The 16,639-nt window shown below is 48.6% G+C and overlaps 1 protein-coding gene and 1 pseudogene across 1 annotated transcript in view; one reads left to right on the top strand and one right to left on the bottom strand.

The window, feature by feature from the left end:
* Positions 1-16,639, top strand: part of osp (myosin phosphatase Rho interacting protein outspread) — a 463,581-nt gene that overhangs the window by 13,899 nt on the left and 433,043 nt on the right.
* Positions 862-10,222, bottom strand: LOC141427660 (uncharacterized; annotated as a pseudogene).

Raw genomic sequence — 16,639 nt, forward strand, 5'->3', positions numbered from 1 at the left:
ATACGTAGGGAGGTGTCGAGAATGAGCTCGAAACATTTAGTATCTCTCTAATGAGCGGCACCGAACTGTTGACAGAGGCCTAGAAAGCCGGTACCCCGTTACAATAAAATTTAAACTTATATCAGTTTGCAAAAAAGTAAAGTAACATATCAGTGCAGCGACACTGAGGCAAACAGGTCCCGCGCACCCCCGATCCCGCGTCACCTCACCCCCGCGCACTCCCACCACACTCTTTATGCTCACAGTTGTATACCTTAAAACAACTGTTATTGCATAAATATTTTACGGAAATAGTTCGACTTTTAGATATAATTCAATTTGTACTTTTACATTTAAAAATGTATTTGTGAAAAGTGATTCGTGACGAGATGTATCAATTATCATAAAAAATGTATCAAATTTGTCTCGCATTGGTAGGTACAGTCACCAGCATTAATATCTGCCACAGCGGAACGTGCAAAAATATCTCAAACGTCCTTCCGACCCTAGAAATAGTCGTATCAGATATTTATGCACGCTTATTGTGTCAGATATTGGTGCTGGTGACTGTGTTTTGAAATTAACCCCATAATATTTCCACGTAATAGGTGCCACCTATCTCTACCAGTGGGAACAGGTAAAAAAAAAATATATATCCCTAACAGTGGAGATAGCCTGGTAGGGATAGGTGAAACAGGGGCATTGATCTGTGGTTATACTAAAACATACATTTTATTGAAGTGCTTTCAGCTTGCTCAAGAACAGCGAAGTTTAACAAAAAAAAAACTTACACTACGAACCGGGAGAATCGTGCCCGGTACTGCAGGCCCTACGCTAAGATGGCATTGGAGTGAAGAACACATTAAAGCGAACCAAACCCATACATGATAAGATTATTTATTATTATCTTGATAATTCAACATGACAAATGAAAGAATCGTATTATTTGTCGTCGTCTTTTTCCTTGGCTTCTTTTGATTTGGGCTTGAGACTCCGTTCCCTATCTCGTGAACGATCCCTGTCACGTTCCCGTTCACGAGATCGCTCTCGCTCCCGCTCACGCTCTCTGGAGCGCTCGCGCAGGCGCGGCGACCGTGATCGCGACTTGTGCCGCCGTGAGCGCGATCGGGACCTCTCGCGTCGGTACGACCTGCAGCATACAAATTAAAAATAATGATTGGGGTTGTCAGCTCAGCGAAGAAGCAACGCGGGCTTTAACAGAGTGCAGTGGTCGTGCGCGTAAGCGACGCGTTATATGTACACGGCGCTTACATCGTTATTCTCGCGAACTTATCAGCGGACGCTCTGGTACTCATTGGGCTGGGAGCCTGGGAGCTGGGACTTGTTGTTGTTGACACATTGGATGCTTTACATTACCGCTTTAATATACATTGCCGCATGGGAAAAAATTGCTATTAATTAACCTTAATGAAGAATCTTGGAAATGTGTGAAGTGTCGTAATACATCTAATGGCATGCACAAAACTCCTACTCAGGAACGGAGTAAAGATGTACAAGAATATAACATATAGGAAAAAACCATTGGAAAGGGCATTCAAGTCGTCTCTATCCTGTTCGAATGATAACACACCTGTAAGCGAAAACTATAGATACAACGTTCAAACTAGAAATTCGTTTGATTCTGTATCTGATTCTGAAGTACAAGAAGGTTCACCCTTATCATCATCTTCAAGACTAAATATTAAAGAAAATGGAAACGACCCTGAGATTGAAGACAGTCAACATGATAGATTAAAATCTATGAAGGATGAAATTAAGATACTTAAAGAAAAAATAAATAGCGCCGAGCAGCAAATACAAAAATTACTTTCAGAAAATTGTGCTCTAAAAGGTGTAAAAGAGGACAGTAGTAAATTAAATAATTCAACTGATATTTGCAACTCGGATATGAAAAACAAATCAAACAGGAAGAACAAAAAAACACCAGTTGATCTAGTTTCTCATTCAGAAGCAGAATGCCTAAAAACTCTGACTCCGAACGAAGAGGACCAGATCATTTGCGACGAGCCTAACTTGATAGGAGAAACGAGCCTGCCATCCTTTACGATTACCAATAGACGTGAAGAATACTTGGCTGATACAGACAGGATTAGTAAAATTTGCATGTTAAGCACAAATAAAAAGAATAACATGTTGCAGATTTTCAACTGTTTAGAAAAAGAGTATGAGTTTTGCCACTATCTTATACCAGGTGTAGGTGTTAGACGTCTCCTAAATAATTTAAATGAGAAATTGACTGACTATATAATGTGGGCCTACTGCGTGATATTTATGGGTGAGGAGGATTTTAGGAAATCTCAAAACAACTATGCAAGCTTAGTATCCTTTATAAGTAATACTGTGCAAAAAGTTACGCATACAAATATTGTTCTATGTGTTCCGATTTTTAACTGTGGCCGCTTTGCAAATATGTTTAACAGAAGGATAGAAGCTTTCAACGAACTATTACTCTCGGATAGGATATTACAAGAATCTGCGTATTTACTAGATAGTAATCTAAATCTAACTTATGACTTAAATATGTTCTATAAATATTCTGGGCATATTAACAATTACGGGATGAGAGTCATCTTTCAAGATGTTATCTACTTACTGAGCCGTATAGAAAAAGAAAAATTTTTTTTTCGTCATTAATCAGAGTACTACGGCCAGTTCTAATTACTTTTCATACCAAACCTTTTCATACGACATTGTAAATTTAGCAAGGTAAGCGAATATTTGTGTACATTTATGTGGTCGCATATGCACTATGCCTGGGAAAGGGTTAACAATACCACGTCATATTCTGGTTATGAAATGATGCTAAACTATGCAATGAATAGTTACGACGTTTCAACTTACTTTTCCCGCAGTCTTTCCGGCTTGATGGAGCGTGATCGCTCTCGGTCTCGGTCTCTCTCTTCCTGTACATAAAAGGTAAAGAAAGGCATTTTAGAATTCCATTTTTGCAATTTGCTCGACGGATCTCTGAGAGACTTGTCAAGTTGTCACACTGAATGCTTTCCGCGCTCATAGCTTTTGTGAGAGGACCAGACTGCATGCATGACGCTGAACACCGAGGCTTCTGTACATATTGTTATCTAGTTGGTTACTAAGTTCTGTTACTGGAGTTGTGATTGATAAAATATAATATAAAGCTTTTAATAAAAAACAGAATACAACACTTGAAAGCTTTTTTGTACTGAATGTATATCGTATTTTTATAGAACTCCACGAAAATAGTGAGATTGCCGTCAGACGCAAACACGCGGTCGATTTACGAAAATTAGACTACAAATATGAGTGCAAATCTACTGATTTGTAGTATCCAGGAGTAATATTATTTATATCTATGAAAGCTAATGTCGCAGCATATTTTGGAGCCAGTATTCAGTTTTCTAACGACTCTGTGCTTCAACTAAACCCGGATTTTTAATCCCACGGTAAAAATGTAAACAAAGTTTCGTAATTGTCGAAATTACATTTCAGGGGATTTCAAGGTTTGGGCCCGCTAGAAATATTATATAAAGTTCTGTCGTTGCCATGTTTTTTTTCTATTATCGATAAAAGACTCGCAGGCTACTATGGAACTAGAAGTTTGTGTCGTACCGTCCCTCACGCTCTTGTATTAAATAGTATAAGTGTCAGAGGGACCGCACGACACGAACTTCGAGTTTCGTAGTAGCCCTGCCGTTTTTACGGGAGATAACTTACAAGTCGTCTTTTGACCGAGAAGTACTCGGACCGGAGTCCACCCTTTCATACAAAAATGAACGAAAAACAACGGAAAACGTAACAATGAACAACTTTACTACAATCAAAATATAACAATAATGTCGACAGTAAAAAAAATAACAGAACAAGAGTCACTGGAAAACGATTACGAATTCAGTCTCGAATATTAGTGCATTGAGCGACGTCTCGCGTCAAGCGGCCCACAGCTTAAAAACCCGAGTATAACACCAGGACAATAAATAAATTATGCATATGAAAACAGTACTCTCTTTGTAAATTAATATATCAAAGCGTAGTAAATGCCAAAGTAAAGATTTTCATCAGTAAATTAAAATATTTTATCTTGATTAAGAAATACAGTTTTTTAATGGGAAGACGATTTCTGGCAAATGTGAAAAGAATAAAATATCTTGAATTATGCAAATGTGTTTTGATAACGGCAACACCTTTGTTTACATTTTTTCCATGGCATTAAAAATCCGGGTTTATCCCTCACCTCAAACTGTCACATGCTTTGTAAGCCAAGTATTTGTCAATTTGAATGTAAACTAAAAATATATTTATGAAACTTTCAATTGTAAGTTATTATTATTATTATTTATTTATTCAAGAACAATATACATTGTGTTTGAAATCATAATGGGTAAATATAACGTTGACATCGATTCGATCGTACCTGTACGAAAAACTTGATCTCTTGCTGATTACTGACAATTCCCTACATTAATACTACCTCTATCTGCCACAAAGTGGCGGATTCTTGATCGATCCCACTAAACACTAACAGCCTTATTAATAAAAAACATCTAATTCGGATTAATCCGAACTTACACTTGGACTAGTTATTCCATGACTAAATAAGTATTAAGTCAGTTTTAAAATTTGTATTAATAAACATGGATTAGCGACGTATTAGTTAAACATTTCTTAAACCTAGACTATGACGTAAAAAATGGCAACCCAGCGTGAGAAAAAAATAAAAGAATGAGTCATTGAACGAACGAGGAATGAACCATAGAAAAAAAACAAGAAATGTCTTTAATCTGTGGTATGAACCCACATCCGAAGTAGAAAATAACCAAATATAACATGCGGCCGAACAATGGCGCTGTTTTGTAGTGTATCTCGCTCACTCTTGTCATAGTCACAATAGTGTAAGTGTAGTGGTAATTAGTTCTGACGCTGGCCACCAGAACATGTATATTTGCATTGTCAGATGGGCTACTACGAAACTCGCAAATCGAAGTTCGTATCGCACCGTCCCTTTCACTCGCGTATTAAATGACATAAGCATTAGCGGGACGGCAACATACGAAGTTCGAGTTTTGCACTTCGTGGTATAGGGCCAGCATAGATTGTCAGCCTTTTGAAAACGGTTCATTGTTTGTTATTACGGGAATAATACTGAAACTGAAACGCATGTTAAGTAAAGACTTGACGAAACTTGTTGTGGATTAGTAGTACCTTTTTGTAATTTGTTTATTACTTTTTTATTATTGTTTTAAATGTTTTAATACACGTTAAAAATAATTTAGTAAAAACGAAGATATCACGTGATAGTAAAGTCATTTTAACTTACTTCTCCACGGCCCCAGACTCTCTGTGGCAGTTAAGACTTTGATATGAGGCTGCATGTGACCACCTCTCGCATCACCTGCTAACTCATTTTTCACCAATGATCAACTATGAAATTGGCAGTATCACGACTAAATCGATATTTAGTTTTAAATTCGTGTTATGAAAACTCGAAAGGATTTTTGCGAACTTTGTATAATTTTATATGCCTAACCACCTCCTGTTCTAATTTCTCGAGTTCTTCAAGCTCTTGCACGACATGCAAATCTTCGGCATAATAATCCATGCTATACTATGCTATATGCATGCAAAAATAGTAGTTAGATAAATAAATTTACTACGACGAATTTCAAATAAATGCACAGGCAAATCACAACCAACAATCGTCAAACAGAAAAGTTAGGTTACTCCAATATTACTCCATCGTTAAACTAGGCATCACCAAGGATTAAGTTTTAGTCCGAGACTAAGCCTGGATTAGCTTACTCTTTCCCTACTTCTTGTTTATTAATACTGACTTTTACTAATCTCAAGTTCAACCTCGAATTAAAGTTAAACCTACTCTACTCCACGTTTATTAATAAGGCTGTATCAGCCTTATTAATAAAAAACATCTAATTCGAATTTAATCCGAACTTACACTTGGACTAGTTACTCCTTGACTAAATAAGTATTAAGTCAGTTTTAAAATTTGTATTAATAAACATGGACTAGCGAGGTATTAGTTAAACATTTCTTAAACCTAGACTATGACGTAAACAATGGCAACCCAGCGTGAGAAAAAAATAAAAGAATGAGTCATTGAATGAACGAGGAATGAAACATAGAAAAAAAAACAAGAAATGTCTTTAATCTGTGGTTCATATGAACCCACATCCGAAGTATGGCGCTGTTTTGTAATGTATCTCGCTCACTCTTGTTATAGTCACAATAGTGTAAGTGTAGCGGTAATTAGTTCCGACGCTGGCCACCAGAACATGTATATTTGCATTGTCAGCATAGATTGTCAGCCTTTTGAAAACAGCAGGGCTACTACGAAACTCGAAACTTGAAGTTCGTGTCGTGCGGTCCCTCTGACACTTATACTATTTAATACGAGAGCGAGAGGGACGGTATGATACGAACTTCGATTTTCGAGTTTAGTAGTAGCCCTACAGTCACTTCAACATCATTGTTTGTTATTACGGGAAAAATACCGAATGAAACTGAAACTGTTGAATAAAGATCGCATGTTAAGTAAATACACGTTAAAAATAATTTAGTAAAAACGATAAGATATCACGGCCCCAGACTCTTAAGGCAGTTAAGACTTTGATATGAGGCGGTATGTGACCACCTCTCGCATCACCTGCTAACTCATTTTTCACCATATCAACTATGAAATTGGCAGTATCACGACTAAATCGGTATTTAGTTTTAAATTCGTGTCCTGAAAGCTCGAAAGGATTTTTGCGGACTTTGTATAATTTTACATGCCTAACCACCTGCTGTTCTAATTCCTCGAGTTTTTCAAGCTCTTGCACGACATGCAAATCATCGGCAAAATAATCCATGCTATACTATGCTATATGCATGCAAAAATAGTAGTTAGGTAAATAAATTTACTACAATAAATTTCAAATAAATCCACAGGCAAACTACAACCATCAATCGAAACAGAAAAGTTAGGTTACTCCAATATTACTCCATCGATAAACTAGGCATCACCAAGGATTAAGTTTTAGTCGGAGACTAAGCCTGGATTAGCTTACTCTTTCCTTACTTCTTGTTTATTAATACTGACTTTTACTAATCTCAAGTTCAACCTCGAATTAAAGTTAAACCTACTCTACTCCACGTTTATTAATAAGGCTGTTACAGTTTGCCTGTGGATTTATTTGAAATTAGTTGTAGTAAATTTATTTACCTAATTTTGCATGCATATAGCATAAGTATAGCATGGATTATTATGCCGAAGATTCGCATGTCGTGCAAGAGCTTGAAGAACTCGAGGAATTAGAACAGGAGGTGGTTAGGCATGTAAAATTATACAAAGTCCGCAAAAATCCTTTCGAGCTTTCAGGACACGAATTTAAAACTAAATACCGATTTAGTCGTGATACTGCCAATTTCATAGTTGATATGGTGAAAAATGAGTTAGCAGGTGATGCGAGAGGTGGTCACATACCGCCTCATATCAAAGTCTTAACTGCCTTAAGAGTCTGGGGCCGTGGAGAAGTAAGTTAAAATGACTTTACTATCACGTGATATCTTTGTTTTTACTAAATTATTTTTAACGTGTATTTACTTAAAATGCGATCTTTATTCAACAGTTTCAGTTTCAGTATTATTCCCGTAATAACAAACAATGATGTTGAAGTGATCGTTTTCAAAAGGCTGACAATGCAAATATACATGTTCTGGTGGCCAGCGTCAGAACTAATTACCGCTACACTTACACTATTGTGACTATAACAAGAGTGAGCGAGATACACTACAAAACAGCGCCATGCTCGGCCACATGTTATATTTGGTTACTTTCTACTTCGGATGTGGGTTCATACCACAGATTAAAGACATTTCTTGTTTTTTTTCTATGGTTCATTCCTCGTTCATTCAATGACTCATTCCTTTATTTTTTTTTCTCACGCTGGGTTGCCATTGTTTACGTCATAGTCTAGGTTTAAGAAATCTTTAACTAATACCTCGCTAGTCCATGTTTATTAATACAAATTTTAAAACTGACTTAATACTTATTTAGTCAAGGAGTAACTAGTCCAAGTGTAAGTTCGGATTAAATTCGAATTAGATGTTTTTTATTAATAAGGCTGTATGGAAGCGAAAAGGAGTGAGCAAAACGTGGCGGTTTAGTGTAGAGAGAAGTTTACATCGTCGCGGCGGTCACGGTCACGGTCTCGGCGGTCGCGGTCGTCGCGCGCGCGTTCCAGCGGGTGCGGCGGGTGCGGAGGGTGCGGGCGGTAGGGTGCGGCGAAAGGCGGCGCCGGCATCAAGTGAGGCGCGCCGGGCGACATGTGCGAGGGCGGGCCCATGCCTGGCGGTGGGCCCATATTCGGCGGCCCCATCGGCCCGGGGTCAGCTCTTTGATGTCGCTAGGCGCCCAACCGCTCTGCTCCGGATGACCTATAAATGAGCATAACTTCAGAGCAATGTTAAAGATTAGAACGTTTCCTGTATCGTGTAGTTTGCCGAAACTGACCCCAGGGTTCGTCATAAGGCGCGTGCGGCGGGAAGTAGTGGTCGGGTGGCGCGCCGAAGTATTCGGGCGGCGCTGGCTCGCGCGCTGCACGCCCGTACTCTCGACGCTCCGCCGTCATCACCTATCAGACCAATTCACAACAGAGCAATCGATTCAACATAATTAAAACTAAATAAATTAAAAAAATCAAAAACCCGACTGCCTTAAGTTTTTAGTATTTGGGTCTGATTTTTTAAATTAATGGTTTATTTCATACTTTTTTGATATTTCTGTAAAAAATGGTAATTAAGGGGCTGTTTCACCACCCATTTATTAATCTTATTAGACAGATAAATGGGTTCTATTTGCAGAAAATTGTTTCACCAATTGGCATTGTTCATATTTGACCAATGTACCCTGATTCGAAAACCATTTCGAGGGATAGGGTTCTTGAAAAATCATGATGCTGCGACATTTATTTTATTTATTTATTTTACAGAAATATTCTACCATGTAACTGAGTATGTATAGGATCGGGATGCTGCCGGCATACAGGAGCTTATTTCGTATTTAATTAACCAATAGTATATAATTCCAGGGGCCAGTTCGAGTTGATTTCAGCCAAATATATTCCTTTCAAATAACTAGGTGCACATGAACCAGAACAACAATAATAAAACACCAAGTATATTATCTACTATGCCAAACCAATTAAACGTACACGACATCGCCATACTCTGATTCGACACGTTCTTTATATTACAGTATAATAGCAACCTGGAGATTATCAGGGTAAGAAAATGGAAGACAAAAAAATAGAAATCTAACCTGTATTGTATTTTCTCTGGCCTGATAATTGTTCGCCATAGGTGAATGCATTCCCTCGTCATTCCTCGGTGGCCCTGCAAAATTATTCATTCAAATTTTATTTACTATTTAATATAATACATGGGTAGTTCTCGCAAGTGGTTATAAATCATGATTCCAGAAAGCAAAAGCACCGGAGCCGGGGCGGGGCGCCACTAAATTATTAACATTTTGACGGCCAGCAACGCGACGCTCGCTTCGCAGTAGCCTGCCAAGTGACTCACTGGGCATACGGCGCAGGTGCGCGTCAGGCGGCGGCGCGCGCGTCGGCGGACCGGCCAGCAATGCGACGCCCGCCTCCGTCACGCGCATGCGGCGCTGCCGCTCGCATCGCAGTAGCCTGCCAAGTGACTCACCGGGCATACGACGCAGGTGCGCGTCAGGCGGCGGCGCGCGCGTCGGCGGACCGGCCAGCAATGCGACGCCCGCCTCCGTCACGCGCATGCGGCGCTGCCGCTCGCATCGCAGTAGCCTGCCAAGTGACTCACCGGGCATACGACGCAGGTGCGCGTCAGGCGGCGGCGCGCGCGTCGGCGGACCGGCCAGCAATGCGACGCCCGCCTCCGTCACGCGCATGCGGCGCTGCCGCTCGCATCGCAGTAGCCTGCCAAGTGACTCACCGGGCATACGACGCAGGTGCGCGTCAGGCGGCGGCGCGCGCGTCGGCGGACCGGCCAGCAATGCGACGCCCGCCTCCGTCACGCGCATGCGGCGCTGCCGCTCGCATCGCAGTAGCCTGCCAAGTGACTCACCGGGCATACGACGCAGGTGCGCGTCAGGCGGCGGCGCGCGCGTCGGCGGACCGGCCAGCAATGCGACGCCCGCCTCCGTCACGCGCATGCGGCGCTGCCGCTCGCATCGCAGTAGCCTGCCAAGTGACTCACTGGGCATACGGCGCAGGTGCGCGTCAGGCGGCGGCGCGCGCGTCGGCGGACCGGCCAGCAATGCGACGCCCGCCTCCGTCACGCGCATGCGGCGCTGCCGCTCGCATCGCAGTAGCCTGCCAAGTGACTCACCGGGCATACGACGCAGGTGCGCGTCAGGCGGCGGCGCGCGCGTCGGCGGACCGGCCAGCAATGCGACGCCCGCCTCCGTCACGCGCATGCGGCGCTGCCGCTCGCATCGCAGTAGCCTGCCAAGTGACTCACCGGGCATACGACGCAGGTGCGCGTCAGGCGGCGGCGCGCGCGTCGGCGGACCGGCCAGCAATGCGACGCCCGCCTCCGTCACGCGCATGCGGCGCTGCCGCTCGCATCGCAGTAGCCTGCCAAGTGACTCACCGGGCATACGACGCAGGTGCGCGTCAGGCGGCGGCGCGCGCGTCGGCGGACCGGCCAGCAATGCGACGCCCGCCTCCGTCACGCGCATGCGGCGCTGCCGCTCGCATCGCAGTAGCCTGCCAAGTGACTCACCGGGCATACGACGCAGGTGCGCGTCAGGCGGCGGCGCGCGCGTCGGCGGACCGGCCAGCAATGCGACGCCCGCCTCCGTCACGCGCATGCGGCGCTGCCGCTCGCATCGCAGTAGCCTGCCAAGTGACTCACCGGGCATACGACGCAGGTGCGCGTCAGGCGGCGGCGCGCGCGTCGGCGGACCGGCCAGCAATGCGACGCCCGCCTCCGTCACGCGCATGCGGCGCTGCCGCTCGCATCGCAGTAGCCTGCCAAGTGACTCACCGGGCATACGACGCAGGTGCGCGTCAGGCGGCGGCGCGCGCGTCGGCGGACCGGCCAGCAATGCGACGCCCGCCTCCGTCACGCGCATGCGGCGCTGCCGCTCGCATCGCAGTAGCCTGCCAAGTGACTCACCGGGCATACGACGCAGGTGCGCGTCAGGCGGCGGCGCGCGCGTCGGCGGACCGGCCAGCAATGCGACGCCCGCCTCCGTCACGCGCATGCGGCGCTGCCGCTCGCATCGCAGTAGCCTGCCAAGTGACTCACCGCGGCATATGCGATGCGCGCATCGCAGTAGCTGCCAAGTGACTCACCGGGCATACGACGCAGGTGCGCGTCAGGCGGCGGCGCGCGTCGGCGGACCGGCCAGCAATGCGACGCCCGCCTCCGTCACGCGCATGCGGCGCTGCCGCTCGCATCGCAGTAGCCTGCCAAGTGACTCACCGGGCATACGACGCAGGTGCGCGTCAGGCGGCGGCGCGCGCGTCGGCGGACCGGCCAGCAATGCGACGCCCGCCTCCGTCACGCGCATGCGGCGCTGCCGCTCGCATCGCAGTAGCCTGCCAAGTGACTCACCGGGCATACGACGCAGGTGCGCGTCAGGCGGCGGCGCGCGCGTCGGCGGACCGGCCAGCAATGCGACGCCCGCCTCCGTCACGCGCATGCGGCGCTGCCGCTCGCATCGCAGTAGCCTGCCAAGTGACTCACCGGGCATACGACGCAGGTGCGCGTCAGGCGGCGGCGCGCGGCGTCGGCGGACGCCCGGCATCGCAATGCGACGCGGCCGCCTCCGTCACGCGCATGCGGCGCTGCCGCTCGCATCGCAGTAGCCTGCCAAGTGACTCACCGGGCATACGACGCAGGTGCGCGTCAGGCGGCGGCGCGCGCGTCGGCGGACCGGCCAGCAATGCGACGCCCGCCTCCGTCACGCGCATGCGGCGCTGCCGCTCGCATCGCAGTAGCCTGCCAAGTGACTCACCGGGCATACGACGCAGGTGCGCGTCAGGCGGCGGCGCGCGCGGCGGACGGCGGCAATGCGACGCCCGCCTCCGTCACGCGCATGCGGCGCTGCCGCTCGCATCGCAGTAGCCTGCCAAGTGACTCACCGGGCATACGACGCAGGTGCGCGTCAGGCGGCGGCGCGCGCGTCGGGGACGCCAGCAATGCGGCCCGCTGCGGCGCTGCCGCTCGCATCGCAGTAGCCTGCCAAGTGACTCACCGGGCATACGACGCAGGTGCGCGTCAGGCGGCGGCGCGCGCGTCGGCGGACCGGCCAGCAATGCGACGCCCGCCTCCGTCACGCGCATGCGGCGCTGCCGCTCGCATCGCAGTAGCCTGCCAAGTGACTCACCGGGCATACGACGCAGGTGCGCGTCAGGCGGCGGCGCGCGCGTCGGCGGACCGGCCAGCAATGCGACGCCCGCCTCCGTCACGCGCATGCGGCGCTGCCGCTCGCATCGCAGTAGCCTGCCAAGGGCATACGACTCACCGGGCATACGACGCAGGTGCGCGTCAGCAGGCCTGCAATGCGACTACGCGGTGCGCGCAGGCGGCGGACGGCGGGCTGCGACGCAATGCGGCGCTCGCCTAGTGCCGCACGACGCAGCGCGCGTCAGGCGGCGGCGCGCGCGTCGGCGGACCGGCCAGCAATGCGACGCCCGCCTCCGTCACGCGCATGCGGCGCTGCCGCTCGCATCGCAGTAGCCTGCCAAGTGACTCACCGGGCATACGACGCAGGTGCGCGTCAGGCGGCGGCGCGCGCGTCGGCGGACCGGCCAGCAATGCGACGCCCGCCTCCGTCACGCGCATGCGGCGCTGCCGCTCGCATCGCAGTAGCCTGCCAAGTGACTCACCGGGCATACGACGCAGGTGCGCGTCAGGCGGCGGCGCGCGCGTCGGCGGACCGGCCAGCAATGCGACGCCCGCCTCCGTCACGCGCATGCGGCGCTGCCGCTCGCATCGCAGTAGCCTGCCAAGTGACTCACCGGGCATACGACGCAGGTGCGCGTCAGGCGGCGGCGCGCGCGTCGGCGGACCGGCCAGCAATGCGACGCCCGCCTCCGTCACGCGCATGCGGCGCTGCCGCTCGCATCGCAGTAGCCTGCCAAGTGAAGGGCATACGACGCAGGTGCGCGTAGGCGGCGGCGCGCGTGCGCGTCAGGCGGCCCGCCTCGCACGCGCATGCGGCGCTGCCGCTCGCATCGCGGCCAGCAATGGCGAGCGCCGCGCGCGGGCGGCGGCGCGCACGCGCATGCGCCGGCGCTGCCGCTCGCATCGCAGTAGCCTGCCAAGTGACTCACCGGGCATACGACGCAGGTGCGCGTCAGGCGGCGGCGCGCGCGTCGGCGGACCGGCCAGCAATGCGACGCCCGCCTCCGTCACGCGCATGCGGCGCTGCCGCTCGCATCGCAGTAGCCTGCCAAGTGACTCACCGGGCATACGACGCAGGTGCGCGTCAGGCGGCGGCGCGCGCGTCGGCGGACCGGCCAGCAATGCGACGCCCGCCTCCGTCACGCGCATGCGGCGCTGCCGCTCGCATCGCAGTAGCCTGCCAAGTGACTCACCGGGCATACGACGCAGGTGCGCGTCAGGCGGCGGCGCGCGCGTCGGCGGACCGGCCAGCAATGCGACGCCCGCCTCCGTCACGCGCATGCGGCGCTGCCGCTCGCATCGCAGTAGCCTGCCAAGTGACTCACCGGGCATACGACGCAGGTGCGCGTCAGGCGGCGGCGCGCGCGTCGGCGGACCGGCCAGCAATGCGACGCCCGCCTCCGTCACGCGCATGCGGCCTGCCGCCATCGCAGTAGCCTGCCAAGTGACTCACCGGGCATACGACGCAGGTGCGCGTCAGGCGGCGGCGCGCGCGTCGGCGGACCGGCCAGCAATGCGACGCCCGCCTCCGTCACGCGCATGCGGCGCTGCCGCTCGCATCGCAGTAGCCTGCCAAGTGACTCACCGGGCATACGACGCAGGTGCGCGTCAGGCGGCGGCGCGCGCGTCGGCGGACCGGCCAGCAATGCGACGCCCGCCTCCGTCACGCGCATGCGGCGCTGCCGCTCGCATCGCAGTAGCCTGCCAAGTGACTCACCGGGCATACGACGCAGGTGCGCGTCAGGCGGCGGCGCGCGCGTCGGCGGACCGGCCAGCAATGCGACGCCCGCCTCCGTCACGCGCATGCGGCGCTGCCGCTCGCATCGCAGTAGCCTGCCAAGTGACTCACCGGGCATACGACGCAGGTGCGCGTCAGGCGGCGGCGCGCGCGTCGGCGGACCGGCCAGCAATGCGACGCCGCCTCCGTCACGCGCATGCGGCGCTGCCGCTCGCATCGCAGTAGCCTGCCAAGTGACTCACCGGGCATACGACGCAGGTGCGCGTCAGGCGGCGGCGCGCGCGTCGGCGGACCGGCCAGCAATGCGACGCCCGCCTCCGTCACGCGCATGCGGCGCTGCCGCTCGCAGTATGCTGACCACGTCACCTCGTTAAAGCCGTAGTTGAAGTAATCTGAACCAAACAACACTTCGCTCATTTCTGACAATAACTTTGGCACTATTATCAACAGCAACCAGAGATCTACCTTATGAGTGGCAATTTGAGTTAAAATTTTAACGAAAACCCGAATAAAAAAACACGTTACACTCGTAGTTTCGTCCTGTCCGACCTTCTGTTCCGTATATCAGGGGCAAATTACTCAAAAAGTACAAAATGAATATTTACGAAATTACTTTCCTTGTAGTCGTAATAAAAATCAGAGTATTTAACTCGGGAAAAACACCAATAGCATACTCGAAATATTGGCACCATGGATATGCTCGGGTGCCAAGTTTTGTGTGATATTGGTTCTTTTTCTCCTTAATAGTTATGAAACTACATAATAAAAAAATAAGCATAATAAAAAGTTGGGGCATCTGTGAGTTTTAGTTTTACTTATATATAAAACTGTTCGTAAATTATTTAGTACAGCGTCTTCTTTCGGTCACTACTAGATTTTTATGTAAAAAAAAAATATTTTTTATTAATCGAATAATCCACTTTATACCGTACTATATAGTGTACCCGCGGTTTCGGACGCGTAAACTATTCGACCACAGATCCCGCCGATACCGTTCCGTTAATCGCTACCTTTTGCTTTCTTTGTGTGAGGTTGAATGTGACACTGAGATGACAGTTAGCATCTTATTCGCATAATATTTAGATGATCGCTGCAAATGTCATGTGTAAATAATGTATATTAGTCATAAAACGTGTAAAATAAAGCTTTATAAACATTTTATAAATTCTATTTGATAAAAAAATTATCAACTAATTTTCAGCGAATCTACTCCATTCGTTCCATGATTCGTCCAACATCACTTTGACGTTGACAAAGTGTCCATATTGGTAACCCTGTCATCCTAACTGACACTGGCCCAAGCCTTAAGGCCGGCTTCAAGGGGAATAATAATAAGAATGGCTACTTTAGTAAAAAGTATTCCACATTTTGATAATTATGTTTGCAAATTTGATATTAAACGCTCGTGAAATGGAGTCGTTTTTTGCATAAAATATTTATCTTAATACAGGTTGTAAACAAGTGATATTGGCATCTGCCTGAATACAGCTGCAAATTTCAATAACTTCAGCGGGAAGCTACGAATAAATATTCTCTGGAAACGTAACTAAGCCCGAAAAATCATTCCGCAGAATGTCTACCGCGACGGGTGGGGTTTAAAATATCTACCGCGCGTCGCACCAGTTCGGCCGTAAAACTTGAGCCGTGCAGTCGCTCCGTGGAAAATTTCGATCAAGTTTGTAATTGTGTTTGTGCTCGAATCAATTTAAAAAATATGCCGTCGTGTTGTGTGTTGTGGTGTAGAAGCCACACAGGACTCACCTTTCATATATAAGTAAATAAATATTTAAAACACCATAATTGGCGACTCTGGAAAGTGTTATGCAACATGTAACTAAGATTATTTTTTCCATGGATTGTAATAACTCTCACGTGATTTGCTCAAATAATTTATTTTTTTCTAGTATAAAGGATGATATTATGCATTTAGTATTACAATAGTGTTTAATGCAACTGTATCATGATAAGGGCCATTGAGATACGAGTGCAAGTTTATAACATGCGGCGAAGCCGAATATCATAATAGATACGAGTGTCTCCAATGGCTGATTATGAATAGTTGCATACATTACTTTTTCTCCACCGCGAGCTCCGCCATACAAATTTCAATTTTCGTCTCGCCTCGCCTCGCCGGTGGAAAATCACCATAAGACAAGGTAATCAGGCCACAGCATACAGCCACAAACAAAAAGTTACTACTGTGTTCATTGCTAGCAGTTACGCTTCCAGAGAATATTTATTCGTAGGCGGGAAGTCAACGCGAGCGTAATTTTGGCACACATCCGTCGTCGGCAAGCCTCGCAGGCAACTGACGGCAGAGTATCGATGAGATAGCATCAATTACTTCCGCGCGCTAAAAAAAGAGACGAAAGTGCTACTATGCCGTTAGAACAGCAAGGCATAAGTGCCGTGACTCCCGAAAATATAAAATAATTTATATAAAATAAATTACGCCAACAGGACTTTGCTTACAATATCATAAAATAAACTGCAAAATTTTCTAATGCCTGCCTAGTCTTAAAAATG

This window comes from Choristoneura fumiferana, chromosome 5, assembly GCF_025370935.1.
Source record: "Choristoneura fumiferana chromosome 5, NRCan_CFum_1, whole genome shotgun sequence".
Lineage (NCBI taxonomy): Eukaryota > Metazoa > Arthropoda > Insecta > Lepidoptera > Tortricidae > Choristoneura > Choristoneura fumiferana.